A 25,109-nucleotide genomic window follows, 5' to 3' on the forward strand; every position below is an offset into this window, starting at 1 on the left:
AAATAAACATCGTTTCACCTCTCAGAGCTTTGATTCAGCAGAATTTCTAAGATATGTTTGGCTTTAATTATACGGTTAAAATCACTTCCCCCAAACCATGCACTCAAATTCAGGTGCATAAATGACATAACTTATTTTAAATATTCAAAAATTATGTGTTTCTAAACTGGACATCTAGGCTGTCTTTATAGTAGTCAGACTACAAAATGCTTCTGCAGACTGATTAATTCCCTCCAAAGATGAATCCTAATACAGGTAGTGTTAATTGTCCTCCTGAGATGCTTACTTTTCTCTGTTAATTATTGAGGGAGCCTAGACAACAAGCTAGGGCAAAGCAATTAAAATGCCTTGTGAGAAGAAAATAGGCCCAAATGTCTTCAGTGGGATTTAAATAATAATTTTAACCTGCTCTCCTAAAAAGTAAAGGCAAAATTTTTACAGGCTTACACAGAAGATGAGGCAGGTTTATCATAACTTTCTGACTCAGGAGTATAGCTGCATTGCTTTTTTTAACATAAATTTATTTTCTTTAACCAGTTTTGGTATAATATGGTATGATGCCCGAACTCAAAGCATCACTACCTAATGTAAAAAATTGTCCATGCTCTCTTCCTGAGACTTAAATCAGTATCATTTTCAGGGATCATAAAGTACGCTGAGTTCATTGCAGCTAATCTCATTTCTAGTTTTTAGCATTTGTTTTAATGGATAGCTTGTCTTGACCGCATTTGAGCTTTCTTTTAGTTTTCAGTAACTGTAACAACAGAAATCAACAATCTTTCCAACCTATATTTTGTATTCTCTTTTTGCCCATTATTCCTCCACTGGGCCTCTTACACCACAATTTTTCTTTACAGAAATGCTGCTATTCACTCTCTGCTTTGTTCCAGGCTATCACCATAGATATTTCTTACTGGGTATATAATTTTATGCTTGAAGCTCCACCTATCAAAAATTGCTGCATCAACATCTTGTCCTCTGATCATAACGTAATTATCACTTTCCAGGATAATGAACCTCATCAAGGTCTTCTCTTCCCATTTTCATTTATGAATAAGTTTGGCTTCTGCCGGGAGTTAATGAAACTAAAAGGAGAGAGAGAGGAGGCAACACTGTCAGACTGATATAACATTGCTGAGAGGGTGACAGGCTTGCTTTTTAAGAGATGAACACTGAGACAAGTTGCCAGCCAAAAATTCAGCTGAGCCTTGAATGGGACAGGTGTCAAGCTTTAAGATTAACATAATTTTATGGGATATTTAAAAACATACTAATGTTGAAATTAAGAACTAAAATGTTTTCTGAGTTAAAAATAATTAATAATAATAATAATTAATAATAATAATAATAAAACAACAGTTTGAATATGCACTGAAAAATAGATTTAAAAAAAAAAACATTCCATGACAGGCAACGTAATCTAATTATTTCTACAGCAAATAAAAATCTAGCAGATTTTAATATTTTAAATACTTTAATATTTTCTTTTTGACAATAGCTGGCATCAAATGTTGTAGAGAAAGATTGAAGAAATATATTACTGAATAATTACTGGAATAGTTTATCCAAAATCCATAGTCAGCTTATGCAATCATGCAAGTGGACCTTTGATCATTTCTTTTTTTTTTTCCTAAAAAACAAACCAAACCAATAACAATTTCTTTAATGTAACTTAGAATAACCTAATTTCTCTATGGTTCATATTCACTTTGAGATTCTTTCTATACATAATCAGAGAAGACAAATATATAATGTAGGTACCACAATCTGTGCAATCAATAATTACTTGTCTTTCAATGTATGTGGTAAATATTTATATAAAGTCTATAATAATACATTATCTTCCCAATTCTGAACTGCAGAACAAAGTATATATTTTCTTTTACTGTATTTTAAACCGTATATACACTATAATTTGCTTCTTTAACATTCATAAAATAACATTATGATACAGTAGGTTTGTAGAGCTTTACTTAATATTATTTATTATGATGGTGAAAGTGAAGAATGACACTTCTTCAGGTTATTTTGATGCTAGTAATTAGCATCTTTATAGTAGAAACAGGTCAGTACAACATTACTTTCTACCATGTCATATATTTTTGTGACATCTTATGAGACACAGTCACTTCCCAGAAAGCAATGTTGTCCTGATGTTGTGGTTCCTATTATTTAATGGGTCAATTCTAGAACCAAGAAATTGGTGGACTACTTAGAATTAATGGGGAGACTGACAAGACCAACACTTGGAACTTGATACTTAGTGAAATTAATAGAATAGGCACGTTATTTCTTTTAAGAATCCTAGCTGATATTGTTATGCTATTATCATTATCTTAGTCAAAAACATTTTGATTGACAATAAACACATTTTTATAAGCTTCTCTGGCCTGGGACCTTTTCATGCAATTGTAATTCTGACATCTGGTAAGACTAGTTTACAATTTATATTCCTTATATCCTGGCTATCATATAAAATGTACAAGAAAGCAGTATCAGACAAAACCAAAAGCCCGAAGGAACAATAAGCACTCAAGGAAAAGGCAAAAACACAAAAATATAAAAACAAGACTCATGTTTATTTAATGAGTGCTCCTGATGGGAAAGAAAGCCAAAATAACCACTGACATTTTTGTGATTTTGACTTTTTAATTGCTTGTTTGTTCCTTTGGGAAGCTTGCTCAGGCATCCGTTAGATTTTTGTTAGCTAAATAAAGTGGTTGTTCATGTACTTCAGATTGCATTTGTAACTACCTTCATTTCTTATTAGTTTTAGAATTCACTTTGAGCTGCATTCTGATTTGAGTTATAATGCAATGTCACAAAATATATACATATATATTTGTATATTAGAACCTGCATATTCAATTAGACTACAGAGCAGCATAGAAACAAACTAAATGCCATGCTGTCATACTAAAAGCCCAGTGGTCATTTTGTACAGTAATTTATGTTTAGAAATAACTGGACCAAGGAGCTTGAGGGACTAAGTTAACCAATCTGCATTTAGCATATGTAAGGCATAAGCTACCCCCTTACACAGGCCACCTGCTGATTTCTAATTCTTAGAGACTGATTTAAACATAGAAAATAGAATATAACTTTTGATTTTTTTTGTCATTAATTTGACTATTAATGATCATCCTGTAAATACTCAATTCCTCTTTGAATCTTACTAAATTTTAACCCAAATAAATTCTTGAAAGTAGAAGTGTCACAGTATGACTACATTTTATAGGAAAAAAGTGCATATAGTCTTTCACATTTCTGCCTTTGAACTAAATTGAATGTCCCCATGTTCTTGTGTTATGAAACAAACAGTTAAATATGGTGACTTCACATTGTCTGTCTTTGATTATATTGTAGGTTTTCCTCTCGTTCTCCTGTCTTTTTGCTAAACCAAATAACCCTAACCTTCTCAGCCTCCTTTCATAGGACATTTCTCTCCACAGCTTCAGCAGTTTCATTCTTTTTGAGCTCCTTTCATTTTGAAACACCTTTTTAAAAGTGAAGTAACCAAAAGCCCAGGTAAGACTGCAAAATTGACATATACACTACTTCTGATATGATATTCCAATTCTTGTGTTTGTTTATGACTTACATTTTTGAAATGTTTATTGAAAGAAATGTTTATGCCTTGCATTTCAGAGAAGGAATATTTGCATTTCTTTTTCTTATGAATTCTACTTTGCATTTGGTAATATCACATTTCATCTGCTTGTCAAGTTGCCCATTGTCCTGATTGGTTGTAGTTTTCTGAAGCTCTTCACAGCTCCTTCTGGTACTGATTAGTCTAAATAATTTTGTATCATTTGCAGATTTATTGTCTCAGTGCTCAATAGCTTTCCAGGGACAGTTCTTGTATGAAACACAACTACTAATTATTTCTCACAATGAAACTTTTCTTCTCTTCAGTCCTCTAGGTAGATTTTTATCCATAACAATACTTTGTCTTTTTGTTCATGTTTGCTTCATTTCTTAGACTCCTCCTGATTCAAGTCTTGCCAAAAATCCTGTGAAAGTCTACCAAAATTATACTCATGGGATCTCACTAACATTATGCATCCAAAGATTCTTAAAACATTCAACTGTGTGCTTTATTTATTTATTTATTTATTTTTTAAAGGCCTGTTTTTCTCAGAAAACAAAGAACATTCCCAGCCTTGTTTTATATTTATGAGTTAATGTACATGTCCGTGTGATTAGAGGCCTGCTAGTCCCCTCCTAATAAATTTTGAAGCCAGAGGTAAATTGCCAAGAAATCTGATGAGCCTCAGAGATGCTAAATTACTACAAATTTTGTAGTTGTAAGAGATCAAGCAGAGACTAGAGGCCTTATTAGTATGCCAACTGGAGGAGACAATGCAGTGCGATGAGCTCAACTTTTATTATACATCGGGGAAACCACACAAATGACATCTGCTATCAGTGTTTGAACCATAAGGAGAACCTCAGTTTCCCCTGTGTCTGTTTATGCCTTATTAGAGACTTCATGTAGATTCTTTGATGTCTGGCATAGCACAGACAAGTTAGTATAATTACCTAAGAGAAAAAGTCATGCATTCAGGGGGAAAAAATCTCTGGAAATCAATCTGGATAAGATCTAGTGTTCCTGGAGCTACCTCTTGTCTCATGATGTCCTGCTATAAGATAGATATCTTCCAGGCCTTGCTCGCTATTTCTCTTTCAATACTTGTTGCTTTTTTTTATTTATTTTTTATTTTTTTGATGACATCTGATTTAGTATTTAGGTATTTTGCTTAGTTTTACCATTTGCAATGCAGGCTTTTTGACTAACCACATTTTACTGGATCTTTCCTTCTGAAGCTTGTTGTTATTGTGCTGCTCTTTGATACTCAATTTGCTTTTCAGATGTTGAACTACTGATGAACAATGTTCACTGCTGAAGGCTTAGCTATCACCATGTCCTGAAGTAGCTTCTGAATTACTTCAGAGAAGATACTACTAGAATTAGCTTTTCAAGAGATGGAAGAAATTCAGAAAATGTTTCTTTATACTTTGAGCTACTCCACTATGTGATCTTTTCCTATGGGAACAGCAAATGCCCATCACTATTAATGTTCTGTTAGCCACTGCTGACTTCTACCTCTCACGCCCAACCATCAGTCTGACCTACTGAATCCCATCACTAAACCACCTTCCTTAATGCCATGTCCATACAGGGACCTCCAGGGATGGGGACTCCACCACTGCCCTGGGCACCTAGGTCAGTGCTCTCTGTGAATAAATTATTCCTAAATTCCAATTTAAACCTCCTCTGATGCAACTTAAAACCAGTTCCTCATGTCCTATCAATCACTTTTTACCTGAGAAAGACTGACACCCAAGCCCTCATAACTGGACCTTTTTTCTTTAAACCACTTTTATAAGATACTTGCAATTCTTTATTGACCAACTGCCATATTGACTTTGATGTGGCACTCCACAGATTTATAAAACATGCCACTATGTTCAACAGTAATCTTTCCCCAGATTATTGCTGTTTTCACTTTATTCTGAAAGATTTTTTTCTCTCTAATTTATATATTCTTTAGCTCTGAGTTACTTTGATCACTTAATTTTTTTTTCTCCCTTCAATACCTCATTTCTCTTTGCACGATTGCAGGCCTGACAGGGAATGCAAAAGACAGAAAGGAAAGTATTGCAGTGAATAACAGAGGACTAGTGACAGTAAGAAAATACTGGAAGAGTTTTTTTCCTGGCTGACAAGGAAAATCTCTTGTTCAGCTTTTATGGCTACTCAGAATTAAGCTTCTACGGGAAGGGCTTAACCAGGTAGAGGCCTGTAATCTGACTGTGGTTGGCATTGACAAATATCTCATTTGTTGTTGGGACTCTTTTTATCAAAACCTTGATGATTTTCTTCTTTGCAACTAAAAGCTGTGATTCACCAGTAAGATAGCTGGAAACTAAATGTCAGCTCTTAGTTTTACAGTAAAATTACAGTAAAATACCTTTTTTTTTTCAGAAAAAAATTTTGTGCAATTAGAAAAGGTTCTAGAAACTGGGATGATATAGTAACAATTTCTTTTTAACACCCTCTGTTTAGCCTGTTACTATTTTTTTTATTTTTATTTTTTTCAAAAATGAGACAGATATTCTACCTTTCTGGTATTATTCACCAACTAAAGTTTACAATAGCTTTCAGGAAATGAATGGTGGATTTCAAGATGCCATTTATATATATTTTCCAACATTAATAACATAGTGCATCATTTTACCAGTATATTTTACTCATATCACAAGAGGTATTTATTTAAAACATTCCAGGCAGGTATGAAATTTTGTCTGTGGATTTCCTGATATTTTTTTTTTACTTCTGATTCTGATTTGAATGCACTGAAATACATGTGGTATAGGTCTTGTATTCATAAATCTTACAACTGAGATGATCTCAGTAAGGTACAGAAGGGAAAGTGCACATTGTGTTCAGTAGAGCAGCAAATGAAGGGATCTATTTCCTGTTCTTGAATGACCCTTCAGAGTCTTCAGTAAACCCTGAGGAACTGTTGAACGGGAAGCACAGCTTGAACGGAAAGCATTTCTGCCTCCAGGGGAGAAAAAAGTTCTTGAAATCTTAAGAAATGGAGGAAGGAAGATAGAAATTCAGGATGCAACTGACTCCCTAGAGCTAGTTGTAGTTTTGTGAAAGGACCTATTCAATAAACAACAGATGATGGTCAGAAAAAAAAAGTGGAAAAACATCCAGGCGCAGGGAATTGTACAAGAATCTCAGACATGTAGGATAAAGAGGACCTAATTATATCAAACTCTCCAAATAAGAGAGAAATTCTGATGCAAACAGTTTCAAAACCAGACTTTTTCAGAAGTCAGAAAAGATGATGTAGTTGGTGCTCTAATTAGGGCTGAGACAACCTAGAGGAATTAATTAAACAACATTATTTTGGGGGTTCAGAGTGTTTGAAAGAAACTTTTTTGATATGTTACAGTGTAACACTTGAATTCCACAAGGATATTAATGCAGAGAATATTAAAAATGGAGCTAGGACACAGTTATGCTTTTTTTTGGCCTTTTTTTTTTGCCTTTTTTTTTTTTATTATTTTCTCAGGGTATGATTGTGTCACCCTTTGTAGCCTTCTGGGTCAGAATCAGAGAGGAGAACTTTTTTTCTTACAGAAAGCTCTGTTAGTTTTTTTTAATCACTGCTTTTAGCTGGTTAACAGTGTTGTACAACAAAGCCTGAAGGATTCTGAGCTAACTTATAAGCAGTATAACTTATAAGCAGTATGCATCATTAGAAGACTAAAACGTATTTTGAACATAATTACTTGGCAGGTTCCTTTTTGAGGGGGACTGGGATGGACAAGCATTTCTATTTGTTTTTAAAAGGGAGATAGATCTTTGAGTAACATCAGCTGGATTTCTGCTTAGCTTTTAGAAGATCCAGTGTGAACATATTCTAGCTCAGTGAAGAGTATTTAGTTTGTCTGGAATACAAAGAATACAGGCAAATTCTAGTAACTTGGGTGTCAATTTAAAAAAAAAAAAAAATAAATAAATAAAAGCTGAAGGCACTTTTTAAATGGGATAGTTTGGGATACATTAAAGACGTTTTCCCTACCCTAGATGAAATGTTGAGGATTGACCAATTTTAATCCGATAATCTCTCTAAAGTTTCTCAGAAACTTTCTAAATAAACTGATGACAAATATTTTCTACAAAGGTAAATACTTACCCTTGTGTTTAAGAAATCTTAACCTGCTTAGAAAACTCATATATTAAAGGAATTTAAGAAGGAATTAGTATAGTACCCAAAGCGAGGTCTAAAACTATGGTATGATAGAAATGCCCACAAATTCAAATGTGATTCTCCACTGACTCTGCTAAAAGCTTATATGTAGATATAAATGAAATTTAAATATAAACAGTAGTGTTGGCTATTTTTTTCTTAAAAACAAACAAACAACAAATAGTACCAAAAAATAAAATAAATAAAATAACATAAAACTGCCTTCCCTGTTCTGGTTTCCAAAGTTCTTAATGCTGAAATTAGTTGAAGAAGTTTTTTATATAACAACAAAAATAAAATCCTTGCTTAGTTTTACACAAATAAAATGTCTCATTAATGGTTATTAACCACATCTCATTTATGATTATTAACGAGAGCATCAAAATTTTAGTAGCTATTGTGGCTATTGATAGTGTTTTCTACAGAGTTTTGCTGATTTGTTTTGTCTGTTTTTGTTCTTGATGTTGTTTTACACTTTGGTAAACATTGGCAGATATCGGATGTAATAACATTAGTACATAATTTTATGAAATTTCTAGCACATGGGAATTTCTAACTTGATGTAATCTATCAATTACTTTAGTGGAAAGAGTCATATCGGACATTGGAGGGTTACAACCATTTCCCTCATTAAATGCTCACAAGCTGGTTTTCATACCTTGTAATTTCATTATGTTGCCTACAGTTTTCTCTGCCCATTAACTACAATCCTAATAATCACATATCCACTCATAGCAGCCTGTCTTTCTTAATTCACCTTTCAATACGTTATGCATATCCCTGCTATCTGCAGCTTTCCTTATTTTGTCAAACCTGTCAGCCCAATGAAGAGCAAAGAATTATCAGTAAAGAGAGAAAGCAGCAGTGTTGCAGACAGAAAACTAAACAGTATTAAGCAAGCAGCAATGAATTCTGAATTTAGATAGGTAAATTTATGATTCTGCAAATTTCCAGTATTACTCAAAACTTCTGGCTGAAGAATCATGCATGAAATGGACAGATCAATGGAGAAGAAATGGGAAGAACACAGATATTTTGAGGTGTACTACAGAAAGGAGAAACAGCCTAGAGAAGTGCTGATCTTAATAATCAGCAGCAGATATTTTACCTTTGACAAAGAAGCAGGTAATAGATTGCAAGGGACCAGCAACAGTGATATAAGAGTAACAAACTAAAAAGCTGAAAAAGAGTTAAGTGACAGGGCAAACAAGAGCTCTGTTTTGAGAGAATAGGAGCATATATCTGTACTGCAAATAAAGAGACTGGTTGTCATGGTGCCTTCTGGTTACTGGAATAGATACAGGTTCCAGACATCCTTTGTAGTATATGAAATCCAGCCAGTAGATGACAGTCCAAGAAGGAACAGGTAAGAGCAAAATCAGCTTACCTTGAAGAGAGTGGTTAAATCTCTTTTAAGAATTGAACAGAAATGTGAAAAGTAGAGAAGCATTACTAAAGATTACACATCATATGTATCATGATGTGCAGAAGAGTGCGGTTGGGATTGTTTGCAACAGTGAAGGATTAGAGGGACTTTGAATTAGGTGATCTCCAAACCAGAAAAGGAGAAATGCTCATGTATAGTTTCAAAGTCAAGTAAACAGGCATCAAATGCATTTTAAGAAAGTTAGAAGGGGGAAAAAATGGACAGACTTCTTAGTTAATGCATGTGATACAATGCTCCGATGCATGAAGATGAACTGATGTGAAACTTAAGTAGTAAAACTTAGAAGTATATGAGTATATTTGCATAAATGCAAGAAAAACAAAGAAAGAAAACAGAAAAAAGAATGAAAGTGAGAGAGAAAAAATATCATATAAAATGCCCAAGATCATTCCCTGATGTTTCTGGTAGAATTCTTAAAACCTGCTCTTGCACAAAGTAAAACGGTTAGCAGACTTTGAGTATGATAAAGGCAGGTACTGACTGTATCAGCATTTACAGCATTATCACATTAGTTTTTGATCAGGTGGGAAGACAATGGATGATATTCTCTAAATAAGGTCACATTTCATACAAAAATTAGCTAGGGATCTGTTGGAATCTTCTCATGGTAGGAGAAGAACTGAACACATACTTACTTACCTCTCCACATGTTTACAGTGGAAAATGTAGCTCTAAAATAACTGATGAAGGATGTTTTGAAGTTCTAATTTTAAAACAAACACTGTAATCGATGATTTACTTGATGTATTTGCCATCTCTTGCATTTTTTCTGATAACTAATCTGCAATCACGTCATGATGGCTGTGATGTAGCTTCCATGCATCTGCCTGTTCAAATGTTCAGCCAGCAGCAATGATCACAGGGCTTCCTGCAACCCACCCACATGTAACAGCTAACTGAACATTTGCAACAGTTAAATGAAAGCTTTCTCAGCAAGTGGAAATTTTCCCTTATAAGAAGGGTATCATTTGCAAGCCTTTGAAAGAGTACCTTGGATGTCGACTCAAACATACCTTTATACATTGACAGCGAACATCAATAAAACAGTGAATATATCAGGTCCCCACAAAGCACATGACAACACCATATTCCAAGAATCATATAGAGCCTGAGGAACAGATTACAGAGGAGCATATATTCACAATTAAAATGTATTTATAGTACAGTTTCTGCACTGAGAAGGTTGAAGTTGTAATAGGCACTGAGATGGTCATATGCATTCATCAACAATAGCACTGGGTAGTATTGTGCATAAAGTAAGGTTTGCCTCTAAGCAGTAGATGTACCTGCTTTCAGAAACACTGAATAAAATTTCTTTGAAAGTGAAGTCCTTTCTCTATTGCTGTAATGGTTAATTATAAATACTCAACAAAAATGTTACTTTTTTTTTTTTTCTTTAAACTGATCTTGCATTCAGTTTTCTCTTCTGATTCCTTTGGTCATGGCCTACATATTTTTTATTTTTTGTGAGTAGCAGCTCTTTTATTTGTGCACATTTTATACATTTTTTTTTCCTCAGGATGAATTTGAGGAGCACACAGACTTTCGTTTGTCAAATAAAACATTCTAGAAGATGGGGGAAGAGATTGAACCCTTTATGGGAACAGATAGAAATATTCGGGGGACATAGAGCAAAGTAGGGTAGGTAGGTGAGGTTCTCTAAAGAACATCTTAGCTTCGGAGACAGCTGAACTGAGAGTAAATCCAAAGTTATTCCTCCAGGGTGACAGAGATAGTGAGCAGGATTACTTTGTTATCTCCAAAGAAGTCAGTAAAGGTTGTTGGACGAAAGCAAGCCTAAATGAAAGGTCCTGTTCCTCAAGGAGATGGCTGGTAAAGGGAGAGAGATTTGTTTCCAAGTCCCCCTCTTTTCCTTTTCATATTCTATTTTCTTCTCATTTTAAAAGGACTTTCTCGTTCCAGTAAAAATTGGTATATAGAAGCTATTTGGTCTTGTTGGAAAGCTCACATAAAAGAAAAGACAGGTGTGGAGAGCCTTGAAGCTCTGGCTGATTTGCAGTGTTGTGCAAGTACCTCACCAGTTATTCACTCGTTAGTTAACATCATTAAAAAGACAACTTATCATTCTTCATTAAAGAAATGTAGGTGTTGAACTTAGCTCTGTATCTCACTTTAACTGCTCCAACTCACTTGAAGCAGAACCATCTTGAGAGGATGTCAGATAAAGTTTCCAAGACATCAGTGGCTGGAGGCATCATAAGACAGTTCTCTTGCTCCATTTTCTCTGACATATCCCTTAGATGCAATTATTCCATTGAATGCTGATGTTTGTGCAAAGGGAGAGTTTTTTTCTGGGTCAGCCAAACTCTAGCACATACAAAGTTAAAATCCTTTCCTGACAAGTTGCAATGCTGTCAATGCAAACAGTTCTCTTTTTCTCCTTTAGGTATTGCAGACTGAAAGATGGAAATCAAATGATGTGCAACAAAAGTGCTCAAGCCAAAGGTCACTGGAGATGATGAAGAACAGTGCTCTGCCACAGGTACCCTCCAGAAAGAGAATACCTGCATTTGTTACTTTCTCATCCCACCCCTTTAAGCATACATTTAAAGCAATAGCCATTGTTAGATTCAACCATTTGCTGAGACAAGCATTGCAAGTACTGCTGTCTACTCTACAACATTCCTCCCTTACTGTGATTGATGAGGTGGAAAACAATGTGTGTTTGGAGTACAGCTTAGGATTTAAGTGACCTAATATTGTCCCGGAATTCAACTAGGTATAATTTAATTTTCTGTGTCGCAGAATCTAAATAATCTTTTTTAATTAAGTGTTTCTTGGATTTCGTTTCATGCTCTTTGCACAAATATGTCCAGTATATCTTGTGCAGTAGTTAGTATACATGGACAAAGACTACTTTTTGTTTACATTTTACAGTATATTTTGGCAATGAGTAAACAATGCAATGAATCAAATTAATGGAGGGGAAATACTTATTGTTCCATATACTCTTTGTAGAAGTTTTGCTCCACGAGGCTGCTGTATTTAAGAACTGATTCCATTAATACAGTATTTTTCACTGGGTAACGGCCATATGCTGGTACTGGACATATGGCAACTGTAAATGAAAACAGTTTAATTTACAAAAAGGTATCAGTTGTGCCCACTAAGTGGTCTGATAATTGCAATTAACAAATTTACAGTAATTCAAAATTTAAATAAATAAATAAAATAACATAAAGCTGACAACATCAACAAATGTTCAAAAACATTTAAGAAACGTTTGTATTTTTTACCTCCTACTAGATTTATTTTTTCAGATAGAAGGGATTCAGAGGCAGTTAATCCTGCAGGGATTAACTATTTTAGTAGCTATAATTATAAATAATCACAATTATTTATAAATAAATAAAAAATTATAAATAATTAAAAAAAATCTGGTCAATGTGCTTTAATTTTCATTTGTTCATTAAACATTTGAGTTTCCTTGATATCTTTAATATTATTATCTTTAATATTATCTTTATTCTGCTATCTTAGATATTATCTTTAATCTGCTTGAGTTGAAACACTACCACTTTCCTTATTGTGGCTTGAAAATATGAAGGTAAGAATATTAAATTCTCCCCATGGGGAGCAAATGCATTCAAGCAAAAGGTAGTTAGAAAAGTTTTGTCTAGGTGCTCAGAAGTTTGGGACAGTATTTCTATGAAGCAGAAAAGCTAGGATGCCTGCTGCAGCCTGATGAGGTGTTTGATGAAGCACAAAGAATGAGTAAATCCCAGATGGAGTATTACTGCCTTATATATGCAAAAAATTTTAAGTTTTAGTGCACCCTCTCCATCTGTTACATTGCTAACTTGCATGCTGCAGTCAGCAGCCACATCTCTGACCAGATGAAATAAACTATATTGTCAAAAAGTTCATTGGCAAAGGTTTTACAGGAAGAAAAAGCAGACTTTCGGGGCTTGATTCTGCAAGTTTCTGGCTCTGACCATGGAAACTATAAACTCTTTTGCTAATTAAAAGTTTTGAAGCCTTATTCATTATACTCACTGTCTAGTGCTCACCTTAACACTAAGGCAAAAAATCACGGTGGCTGTACAAGCACAGCATAGCTTTCAAACCTATCATTTCCACATAAAAATACTGTGAAAGAAAGCGCGTATTCTCTGGGGACAGTATGGATTAGCCCACTGGCATATGCCAGTGAGGACCTTTTAGTTTTACCTCCCCACCTCAAAAACAAACAAAAAGATGAGAAGATTGTAGCCATGTGCAAATTTCTCCCAAATGAAAAATGTATCATATAGCACCTTCATTTATTTGCAGTGAGCTCATTAAGGAGAAATAGGAAGCTCTCCACTGAATGGAGAGACTTAGGGAGAAGGGTCTACAGATTTCCAAGCTCTGGAGACCCCTCAGCCTCCAGATTGTCAATGTAGGTTTCCTCCGTGATGAAAAATAATTCTCCTTCCACAGTGCAATAGTCCTAAAATATGTTACAACCAGGAAAGTGGGAAGCATAAACATTAATGGAAAGCTGAAATATCATGAGATGAACTTACTTAAAATCACATGTCCTACCAGGTTCAGGCTATTTCTTTTAGGAAAATCATCTAAAAGTGACACCCCCTCCTCATCTGCTCCCTTTGCCCCATTTTAAAAGGAAATAAAGGAAATAAAAAAATAAAAACTAACGGTGAAAATGCAGTATGTTTAAGGATGATAGATGAATGGATTTCACTATTGTTATAGTGGCAAGCACTGTAGTCTGTGATTACAGGTCTGTCAATACAACTGGAGCAATAAATAGTTGTTTTGGGGTTTTTGTCGCTGCTTCAGAACAGTGATAAGACTTCTTTAAGAAGAGGCTCATCACAGCATACAACTGTGCAGATTCAAAGAGCATGAATGCTTCAGCTAACCTTCATAAACTGACAGACCTGAGGTACTCAAGGGACAATCTGATTATATACTCGGATCACTTACCATAGGTCATTATATTTCACCCAGTTGCCCCTGAACTGAGTCAGTAACTTGCATTTCAGCTATAGCATATCTTCCAGGGTACAATCCAATTTTTATCTGAAAAGAAGGATAATTTAATAATTCCCTTCAAAAAAAGAATGAGAACTTGGTGGATGAAAAGTAACAACTTGAAGCTTCTCGATAAGTAATAGATTACTGGCCAATAGTGGGTCAGTGACCTACTGTTGAAATACAATGATCTCAATACACATTACAAAATCTATCTTAATTCCAAGGAATTGGCATCCCTGTTGGCACTTTCAGAAGAACTGACAAGAACAGAATGAGCACCGAAAACGAGCAACTTCTTTTCTAGAAGGTCTCTTTTAAAGTTGAAGGTGTTTTGGCAGCCTAATGTATAAAAATGTGCACTACTAGTTGCTCTGCAGTATGTTCTCTGCAGAAGTACGGCACTTCTGCTTACAGAATTTTTAGTGAATTAATTCTGTGAATCTCCTAATTATTTCTATTAATTAAAAAAAAATCAGAAAATATGGAATAAACTGATTCATTATAAAAACATGTAGAATACAGGCACATCTTTGTTATATCTCCATGGCTGGACACTGGAAATGTTGGGACAGTTTGTCCTTCTTCATATCTTAACTCAAATGTAGTATATTTAAAACAAGTTCTTCACCTAACATTCTTATTGCTTTAGGGAATACTAAACAGGCATGTCAGTCTTTTTAGTGATTGTTGTCAACTCCACTTAGCACTTTGTTATATTAGTATACATCAATTTGTGATTTTATTATTGCTGCAGGGTGTATACACATCATTATGTTTCAGGGCAGTGGCTCATCATTATGTTGATAATTCAAGAATGATATGTTGATGGCTTTAATGGACCAATAATCCAGTAATGAAGGTTCTGTAATGGCGTTCAGTACTGTTGTGAAATTATTCAGTACTCCATAGTGATATGATTTGTAGAGCTGTAAAGCTGTGCAAGTAGAATAATCTATTAATAGATCTTTTTGCAGCTTTTCAGGGCTGTTTTCTTCATATTTGTTTTTTGTGTTTAAGAATGCTGTTTTTCACATGTGCAAGATTTCCTTGAGATACTGGGGACTTTTTTGACAATATGGTCGCTTGTGCATTATTTTACCATATGGTCCATAACCATATTTTTAGAAAACTTCATTGTTTTAGAGAACAGTCATGAAATTATAAAAATGATAAGAAGAAACTAAGATTTTTTGAAATAAAAATAATTTTTACTCCTTGCAAAGAAACTTATTAGGAAATGAATATTTGTTGTACAAGAAGGTGAGAATGAATAAAAGAATAAAACTGAATATACCTATCATTGCTTTAAATATTTGGTAAGCAGAAAGGCATTGTGTGGGTCTAAAGTTTATTAACAGCAAGTTAATAAGCTTTCAGTCATATCTTCTGCAGTGGCATAGAAATGAGTGTTTGTATGTGTGAAATAAATATTTCATTACATCTGAAAATTTTCTTACACTAAAGAATAGCATTGTAAAAAATATATTTATGTGCATATTTATGTGTGCAATTATGTATATTTATGTAGCTTACATTCATACATATGGGTATTACTTTCTAATGACATAAAATGTAAAATTCTAATTTTTCTTTAATTGTAGTGATCCATGAAGAATGCAAATATAAACTTTCTTTCCTCAGCTTCTCATTTTCAGAAAAAAAACAACATAGTAGGAAAAAAGTATTGCAGTTTCTAACCATGTGCTCCTGAGAGTCTTCTGATGTAGGATTAAAGTCTCTAGAGTGGATGATTTTTGTTAAGCAATCACTGGCATCACAAACATGAAACAAAACAGTAAATATACTTGAGACCTCAGAGTCTAATAAAAAGACAACTATTTTAGAGATAATCTCGAGTGCTACACAAAGATGAATGCTGTAGGAATAGAAGTGAGCAGCTTGGACTAGTTAAGTGCATACAAAATGTTTTTCCAATGAACTGTCTGAAGAATTGCTGCTGACAAGGAGATGGAAAGACAGTTATCACGATGTCTTTACCCACAGCTCTCATTACTTTCTTTACACTCAGCTGCACAAGATTGTAAGCAATCACTGGCTGACCTCACTGTGTAATATTTCTTATATCCACGTCAATTCTTCTCATATGTAGAAAACATTTTCGTATTGCTAGCCTTGAACCATGAATATAAATGTGGTATGTTCCGTTGACATCAGCATGGGTATGATGCATTGTATGTTAGCTGTTGTAGCTAATGAGGCTCCTTTGTTTAAGTTAGTGTACAATGATGATATCCAATTCCTTTACTTCCTGGCAGTACTATGTAGGTTTTTGTTATAACTTTTGGATATGCAAACCTGAGAAATCCTGAGATAATCATAATGTGCTCACAGCTTAATATGTAAACTTTTTCTTTCTTTTTTTTCAGCCAAGAAGTTCACTGCAATTTATGTGGTGGTTTCACGCTGATGGGCAGCTAAGCTCCACCACACAGGTCTCCCACTCCCCCTCCTCAAAAGAACAGGGGAAGAAAATATAATGAAAAAAAGCTAATGGGTTTAGATAAGGACAGGGAGATCACTCACCTGTTACTGTCATGGGCAAAATAGACTCAGCATAGGAGATTACTGTAATTTTTATTACAGTAATTTTTATTACTAGCAGACTAGAACAGTGAGAAACTAAAAGCAAATTAAAAACACCCCTCCCCGCCCCCCCATTCACCCTTCACAGTCACTCTCTGCCCCTGCTCCACGTGGGGGTCCCTCCCACAGGATGCCATCCTTCCCAAAGTGATGCTGTGTGGGCTTCCCACAGGGAGCAGCTCTTCAGGAACTGCTCCAACGTGGCTCCGTACCACGGGGTCCATCCGTCAGGAGCAAACTTCCCCAGCACAGGTCCCCCACGGGCGGCAGCTCCCCCCAGACCCCCTGCTCCTGTGTGGGCTCCTCTCCACGGGCTGCAGCTCCAGCCCGGGGCCTGCTCTCGCAGGGGCTCTCCATGGGCCGCAGTCTCCTCCAGGCCACATCCACCTGCTCCACCGGGGGCTCCTCCACAGGCTACAGCATGGAGATCTGCTCCATGTGGGACCCATGGGCTGCAGGGGGACAGCCTGCTCCACCAGGGGCCTCTCCACAGGCCACAGGGGAACTGCTGCTCCATGCCTGGAGCACCTCCTGCCCTCCTTCTGCACTGACCTTGGTGTCTGCAGGGATGGTTCTCCCACATTTTCTTACTCCTCTCTCCCAGCTGCTGTTGCACAGCAGTTTCTTCCTTTTCTTAAATCTGTTCTCCCAGAGGCCCACCCAGCGTTGCTCCCTGGCTCAGCTCTGGCCAGCAGCAGGTCCCTTTTGGAGCCGGCTGGAGATGGCTCTGATCTGACATGGGGCAGCTGCTGGGCTCTGCTCACAGAGGACACCCCTGCAGCCCCCCACTACCAAGTCCTTGCCACATAAACCCAATACAATTTGTTAGATGCTACAGGTATGATCCATCCTTTCGAATTATATTTAACTGAGAACTTAGCAGCTGTTGTTAGATCATATAAGATTCAGGCTGAACTGCCTTCAGTGGGTAATAAATTTCAAAACTTTGATTTAACATTTTGGGAATCTGAGATAAAACCTGAATACAAGGTGTTAACTAGTGATGGTCATGATGTTATCTTAGTGAAGTAAATTAAAGACATTTCAGAATCAATCTGATAACAGGGGAAACAATTTCAGATTACAAACTACTGGGTTAGCAGAGCTGGAAAAACTATGTGAGGTGAACTGAAAGATCAGTACAGAAATAATCATAGAAATAATTAGTTTGAATATAAGCTGCAAGTTTGTTTTGATGTTATTCGTGACCTTTTTTAATTTTCAGTGTTAATACTGTGCAACAATATAATGTAAAGTTTGACAGTTCCCAAAACAGCAGGAAGGTGGTGTACAGTTGTCTGGTGATTTCATGGCTATCCCTTGATAGCTTTTCGTCATATGATTCAAAGAGAAAATGACACCAATGAGGTAAAACCTGCCACACTAATCTCAAATCAGCAATGCTGTAACTAGCCTTGTTTCATAATAACGTGAGAAGAAAATTATTTAAAAATAAGATAAAGTAAGTTATGACAACCTGCTAATGGAAAGAGATGGATCAATTTTTGTGTACCAGATTGTTTATATGATGTACCTGAAGAAGTGAAAAGGTGTTTTTTGTTTTTTTGTTTTTTTTTAGGATATGCTACACAATATCCAAATCATACCAGACTAAATACTGACTATGAATGAAATGGTTACAAGGCACAAGGCTGGAGGAAGCACATCTGTTTTTTGTTTTGTTTTATTTTAACACAGAACTGAGATAGCATTAAAAAGGAGAAAGTATACTTTTTGCTACATGGAGGTAGATGTTTATCTACAAGAAACAGAATTGTTTCAAGAAGACTGATGAAGATATGATCAGGTCACTATTATCAGCTTTTGGGATGAATAATATAAATGATGTATGGACTCTTCAAGAGGAGGCTGATTGGGTGGTATGCTGGGGGTACAGCAATGATAAAAAAAAAAAAAAAAAGAAGCAGAATAAAAGGTACAAACAGAGAAACATTCAAAATGTTCTAAAAACTGCAGCATGTAGGATGGAGAAAGTCAGCAAATTTATTCATATGTCGATGAACCCTGATGGTAGAAGAGGAAGTGAAGGAGTCCTCAGATCTCTAGCAGGATGTATTTTCTTATTGTTTTTTCTTTGTGTGCCTCAAGTAGAAATGTGTTTGATAAAGCAGAATGTGCAACTCCAAGGTCCACACATCAGTCATCTTTCTTTTGTACAGTGCAAACTTGGCCAATCTGATTGATCATATTCTGATAGAAGAAATATGCCCCAGAATTAATTCAAAAAGCAACCAGCCTGAGAGATCTGGAAAACTCTGTGGCTTGCAGTCTGCAGAGTATCTACAGGATTCACCTTTAGAGACAGCCATGGAACTTTGATTAAACAAGGGGTTCTAACTCAAAATTGCAGCCATATTCTGAATTATTCTGTATGACACTACAGATTTAAAAACAGTATCTGCAAAATGTTTCTCTCCTTCCTTTTCAGTGCTATTTTTAATGAATTTATGAGTAACTTTTGCTTTTATTGATTTAAAAAAAATAAAACATGTTTACAAGAAATGTTGAACAATCAATGAGCAGAAAAGAAGATTTCACTGAATAAACATACATTTCTATAGTAAAAGGCCAGAAAAAAAAAAAAAAAAAAAAAAAAAAAGACTGCATTACTATTTGTTTAATCTATAATTCCTTTTGATGATGTGCAATACCAGAATACTCTGACTTGATCTCCTGGAACCTGCAAGAATGTTTATCTATACAGGTAATTCAAAGAGATCAATCACTAATCTCTGTTGTCAGAACAGAAAAGCATCCTAAAATATGTTCAATACGAAACATTCATCTGACACTGAAAGGAAATAAATGATTGTATTTCATGCTCACAGAACCTTTTTCTGTACGTCTTTTTGAATACTTTAAAAGAATTTTATTTTTTAGTTCTGTCAACTTAGCTTCTCCATACACATGAACTTGCAGAAATGTGATACAGAATGGATACAGGGCAAGGAATGGGAACATTTTTTTTTTTAATGTCTTCAAGTGCTGGTCCACATGCACGACGTTTGAAGACTGTGAGTGAAAAGTACTTAAAACCGAAATCTCTCAGAGAGTAAATATCCAGTCAGCAGACATGACATCCATACCTAATAATGGTACCTCTGAAATCTGGTCCAAATTGGCTGCCATTGGGCTTATGTGCCCAGGACGTTTTGTAGGACTAAAAGGAGTGTCTTGGAGAGCCTGAGAAGCAGGTCAGCGAGTAGCATCATTGAATAGTTGCAGACAGATCACTCCGAATTTTCAACATCCTGATGGTGTATTTTCTCTTATTCTTCACCTTAACAGGAAGAGTAGTTATGGTTATGGGAGGCAAGTGAGCTTCCGTTTCATAGCTTTGTCAGATTATTCATAAGAGACATAGTAAAACTTTTAATCTGCTCTATTGGCTATTTTTGGCATTGGAGAAAAATGGTCTTGCCAAAATCACATCTTAATGTGTTTTCCAAAACAGTGAAAAATACCCTTGATTAAAATAGATAGAAAATATTTCAAAGCTTGAAATAATAATAGAGAGGGCTGGTGTTCGCTTCATTGGCTCTGCAATGTGCGAAAGCCCCCAACAGTATGTAGCAGATGTAAGCACTAATGCAGCATAGTATAGGGGAGGGTGAAGCTGTTGGAAAAAGAGTCTCATTCGGATGCAGCTCACGCTGTGTTTTGTAAGAATGCATCAGAGTCTTTATGACTTCCTGGGGTAGTAAATTTTCATCCTGCTGACAACAGGAGTAATTGCTGTGTGCAGAATAAAATCAACTGTTTAAAAGTTTAAGTTCTATTTTTACAAACTAGCTTCCTTATTTCTTAGCTTAACTTCTCAAAGATCATCATTACTCTTATTACTACTTGTGATAATGATGTTTGTTGAAAAAGCACCAAAATTTTTTTGCAAATTAACATGTTACTATAGATGACAGAGAACTAAGATCATTTCCTTGGTACTAGAAGTTGTATATTGCACATTATCTTTTCTACTGGTTGCTGATGATTTAAAACACTTTTTGTATGTTGGAGGTACTTACATTAAAGTTTCTCCAAGGGGGTCCAGAGTGTTAAAAGATATAATTCCAGTTCTTCACTTCAGAAAAAGTTATGTGCAAATATACTCTAGGTGGTGTTCTAAAACAAACAAAAAAAAAAAAAAAAGAGATTGTGTTCTGCAAGTAATTGCTCAAGTAGAGCTGACAAAATTTTTCCCCTTTAAAACCACTGAAAATTGTGTATACTTGCTCACTTACTTCATATCACTCCTTCATATCAGAGCATAAATCAAAGCCTCTTTATCAGCCCAAATCAGCTTTTCCTGAATTTTACAACCCACATAAAGTCTTGATTTTAAAACTGTTTTCCATGGCCAAGAAAAGAACCATTAGTTGTAGAAGGTCTTATGACATTCAGCATTAATTAATGTACTACTCAAAATCTCTGACGGGCTCATAAATGTACACAAAATAGAAAGCTGAGCAGGTTAAATGCTATGTCAGAAATTCATAATTCATAAAAACCTATTGTTAGGTAGATTTCTGTTATTAGCATGAAAGAATCATTCTCGATATGGAATATATAGCATTAAGAATATGATGGCTTCCATGAAGAAAGGATTCATACATCATAAAGACATTAAGTGAAAATATCAGTGGAATTGTTAATATATATCAAATTGTAAAAATACTAGTGATGTGATAGTAAAAATGTGCCTAATGTTGTGCCATTTTCATGTAAAATACCAAATACTTGTAGGGACCTGTTTTAAATCTGTCACAGACTTAGTCTTCTCCCATACTCCACATAATCATTCCTACTTCAAAAGAAACAGAACTGGTCAGTTCTTTCACTTATTGCCAGGTTTTATACCTTTCGCTTTAGCAATATCTTTAGTGTCCACTACCCTGGCAAAAATCTGTGGTTTCCCCTGGCTAAGAGAGGCATGTGGCTTGGTCTGTTTTGCAGAGTGTCCATTCCACAGCTAAGAAGCTTTTTTCTGTCTACTGTTGCTTGAAATTCACTAAATATCCCTTTCTTCCAGCAATTAACCTATATGACCTGTAAAACAAAAAAGTCAAGTGCAATACCTATTTGAACATGTTTTATTTCTTTCTGATATGAAGAAAACTAGAGTAATCCAATCCTGCTTTTCTGCATTACTCACATGTTTCTTTCTACATATATTAGGATACATACCTTTATGAAACAGATCATTTTGCAGACTTTCTCACTTTCTGTGTTTGGATGTATACACCACCATGTTTTAAATGGTTACAAAAAAATAGAGTAATTTCTCTGGGTCAAAATACAGCTTTCCTAGAAACATTCTTTCCACTTCTGAGTTAGCACCCAAGCAAACTTTTCAATGTTTGTTCAAAGATATGACGAATTGTTAAAGCCAAGTTATACAGCAAGAGCAGGGTTTTTCTCTGGATTTTCCTTAGGCTTCCTTTCTGACAGTGGGCAAATAAATTATTTTTTTCTCTCTCTTGGGGAAATAAATAAATATATAAATAAGGTTATATAATGTTCTTTTCAAAAGAAATGTTGTATTCAATCTGAGATTAGGAGTGGGAGCACTAAGACCCTTGATGAAAAATATTCATACCAGATGTTGTTATTACCACAACATTACAGAAAACAATTTTTTAGAACTTGTTCTGTCGGCTTACAGTGCTTACAATAATTAGATTTTTATTATTTGTTAGTCCATATGTCTCATGCTTTGGAGGTTAGTTCCATTTCAAACTTAAATTATTTAGTTGTTTAAGACACAGACGTTTTTAAGACACTGAAGACCAAAAAATAATCTAAAGCTTAAGTCTGAAAATAGACATTCCATTTACATTGTATTCCATTTATGAATTAAGAAGTCATCACCTGGATATCCTGCAGGCACAGAATATTTTTTATTTCATGTTAAACAGGACCACAGGTTTCAGCTAGTGAGAAGTGGCAATTGGTGATGAAGGCAATAAGAAGTTGTCTAGTGAGACACATAATGATTGCAGCACTAAAACTGTGTCTTTTCATCTACTACAGTTTCTTCTTTAAAGGAAAAATCAGTCTCCCCATTTGGATTACTGGACCAGAGAGTTTTATCTTCTAAAAATGACGGAAAGTTTCTTAAAATTGAACACCTTTCTGAAATACAGAAGTTAATTCCAGACAGAGTGGGTACATGTTTCTACAAACACCAGCCTTATTTCCAGGAAATATTTTCCAGTGTCCAGCCTTATTTCCAGGAAAATGACAGGTAAAGGAGGAAAAGCCTGCTAAACAGCTAGAGACAGCCCGGTGCACAGCAAGTCATATCCCAATGTAGAGCAGAGATGTGATGATACACATACTCAGACCCGATAAAGCATTGGAACCACTTTGTATAGACGTAATAAATGATTTTTCTTTTTTAATGGACAGTTATGCAAGCACAACATCATGGAAGATACATGAACTTGTGTGTGCAACATGCAGAGTACCTTAGAAATCCTACTAATGCAAGCACCAATTTGAATAGATACTTGGCATCTTATTTATTAAGGTCAATTCACATATTTACATATGCTTTGTGCTTACCTTTGAAAAGCTATTCTTTTCATGACTCAACCCAACTGAACTTACACTAACAATAAGATTTATAAAGAACTTGATGCCTTTTTGCTCAAGTGATTAGTAGAAACATTTGTTTCACTGTTGGATAAATAACTGGCAAATTTTCTCCCAGAACAGCACAGAAGAATTCAGATTGTTGCTGACCTATAATCATTTTTCTTATAAAGTGATGTAAATATTGTTCTTAGGTTATACTTATGCCTTTTTTTTTTTCTGCTTCCATTTAATACAAACTTTAGAACTGTTGTTTATGTAAAAGCTGAACTCAGCAATCTGGTCTTAAATAATTGCTGAGAAGCCTTTATGCTGCTTTATTCAAACCAGATAATGAATTTTCCAGAAACTGAACCACTGAAAGTCTTAGTTGCAGCACATATAGGAAGGAGATAGAAAAAAGAGATAGTGTGTATCATGGCTTATAAGTTTTTCCTTTGGTTGCTTGACTTACTTCAGAAAGAAAAATGGGTTGTGTATTTTACAAGCAAAACATTTGTTCTACTATCTCAGAAAAAATCATGTGTAGATGGAAAAACTAAATATATATATATATCTTCTCTTTCTAGTGTTGCAGATAACATCAGTTATTATTTTGTCTTGTCCTTTTCTCCATGTCTCTGTCAGATAGATAGCCACAACATATCTACAAAGGGCACATATGAAACATATGACATGATTCATTTTATCAAAGGTCAAAATGAGGTGGAGCATTGTCTGACTGTGCAAGACTAAGTCAACCACCATAACCACAACATTTGCTTCTGAGAAAACAGGACAGCCAACAGACACTGAAAGAGAAAACAGAAACCTGTGTGGAGATAACCCAAAGTCTGTGCCTGTCTCACCCATGCAAGCGTGATAGTGTAAGAGCTTTCCTCCCCTCAGACAATAGCTGAAGGGGAAAGCTTAAATATATTTGCATGAGGCTACTGCACAACTCTGGGAGGAGATGCAAGGGAAATCAGGTTTGTCTGCTTTCCCACAGCAGCTGTTTTCAGCATCACAGCCATCTTTCCTTATATAAATTCCCTAAGAGATTATGAAAGCAAAGAGTATATTTCCCATTACCACATTTCTAGTTAGGTGACCATTTACAGATCTCAGTCCTTCCTAATTCCACAAAAGTCCAACATTTTCCCACTCCTATCAATATTCCTATTCCTCCCTGCTTCAGTATTTCTGTATTGGTAATGGACTTTCTGGAAAGTTATTCTTCCAGTGTTAAGCTCCTCATTAGTACATACAAATCTCTAGGAAAATGTTTTCATGAGTTTTTTTCATCACTTTTTCCTCTGCTGAATTAGCAGTCAGGATAAACAGCCTCTTGTTCAGGGCAGCAGATGCTGTTACTACCCTAGTCTTCTTTTTAAACTGAGGCAAATTGGATAGAGGTAAATAGGTCAGCAAGCAAGAGCTAAACCAGTATTTGCTAGCCCAGTGATGACTTAACAGCATCACAGACTGCTGTGATGGGATAATCTGGTTGTCAGTGAATAAATTGGCTTGTCATAAACTAGAAAGATAAGCAAAGAAACACAGCTGAGTCATGCATCTTGGACATTCCTGCATGTCTGGAAGAAGAAAAAAAAAAGAAAGAAAAAAACAACAACAACAACAACAGCAACAAAATCCTCTCTTTCTGTTGTCAGAGATTACTGCCTTTCATC

This window comes from Cygnus olor, chromosome 4, assembly GCF_009769625.2.
Source record: "Cygnus olor isolate bCygOlo1 chromosome 4, bCygOlo1.pri.v2, whole genome shotgun sequence".
Classification (NCBI taxonomy): Eukaryota; Metazoa; Chordata; class Aves; order Anseriformes; family Anatidae; genus Cygnus; species Cygnus olor.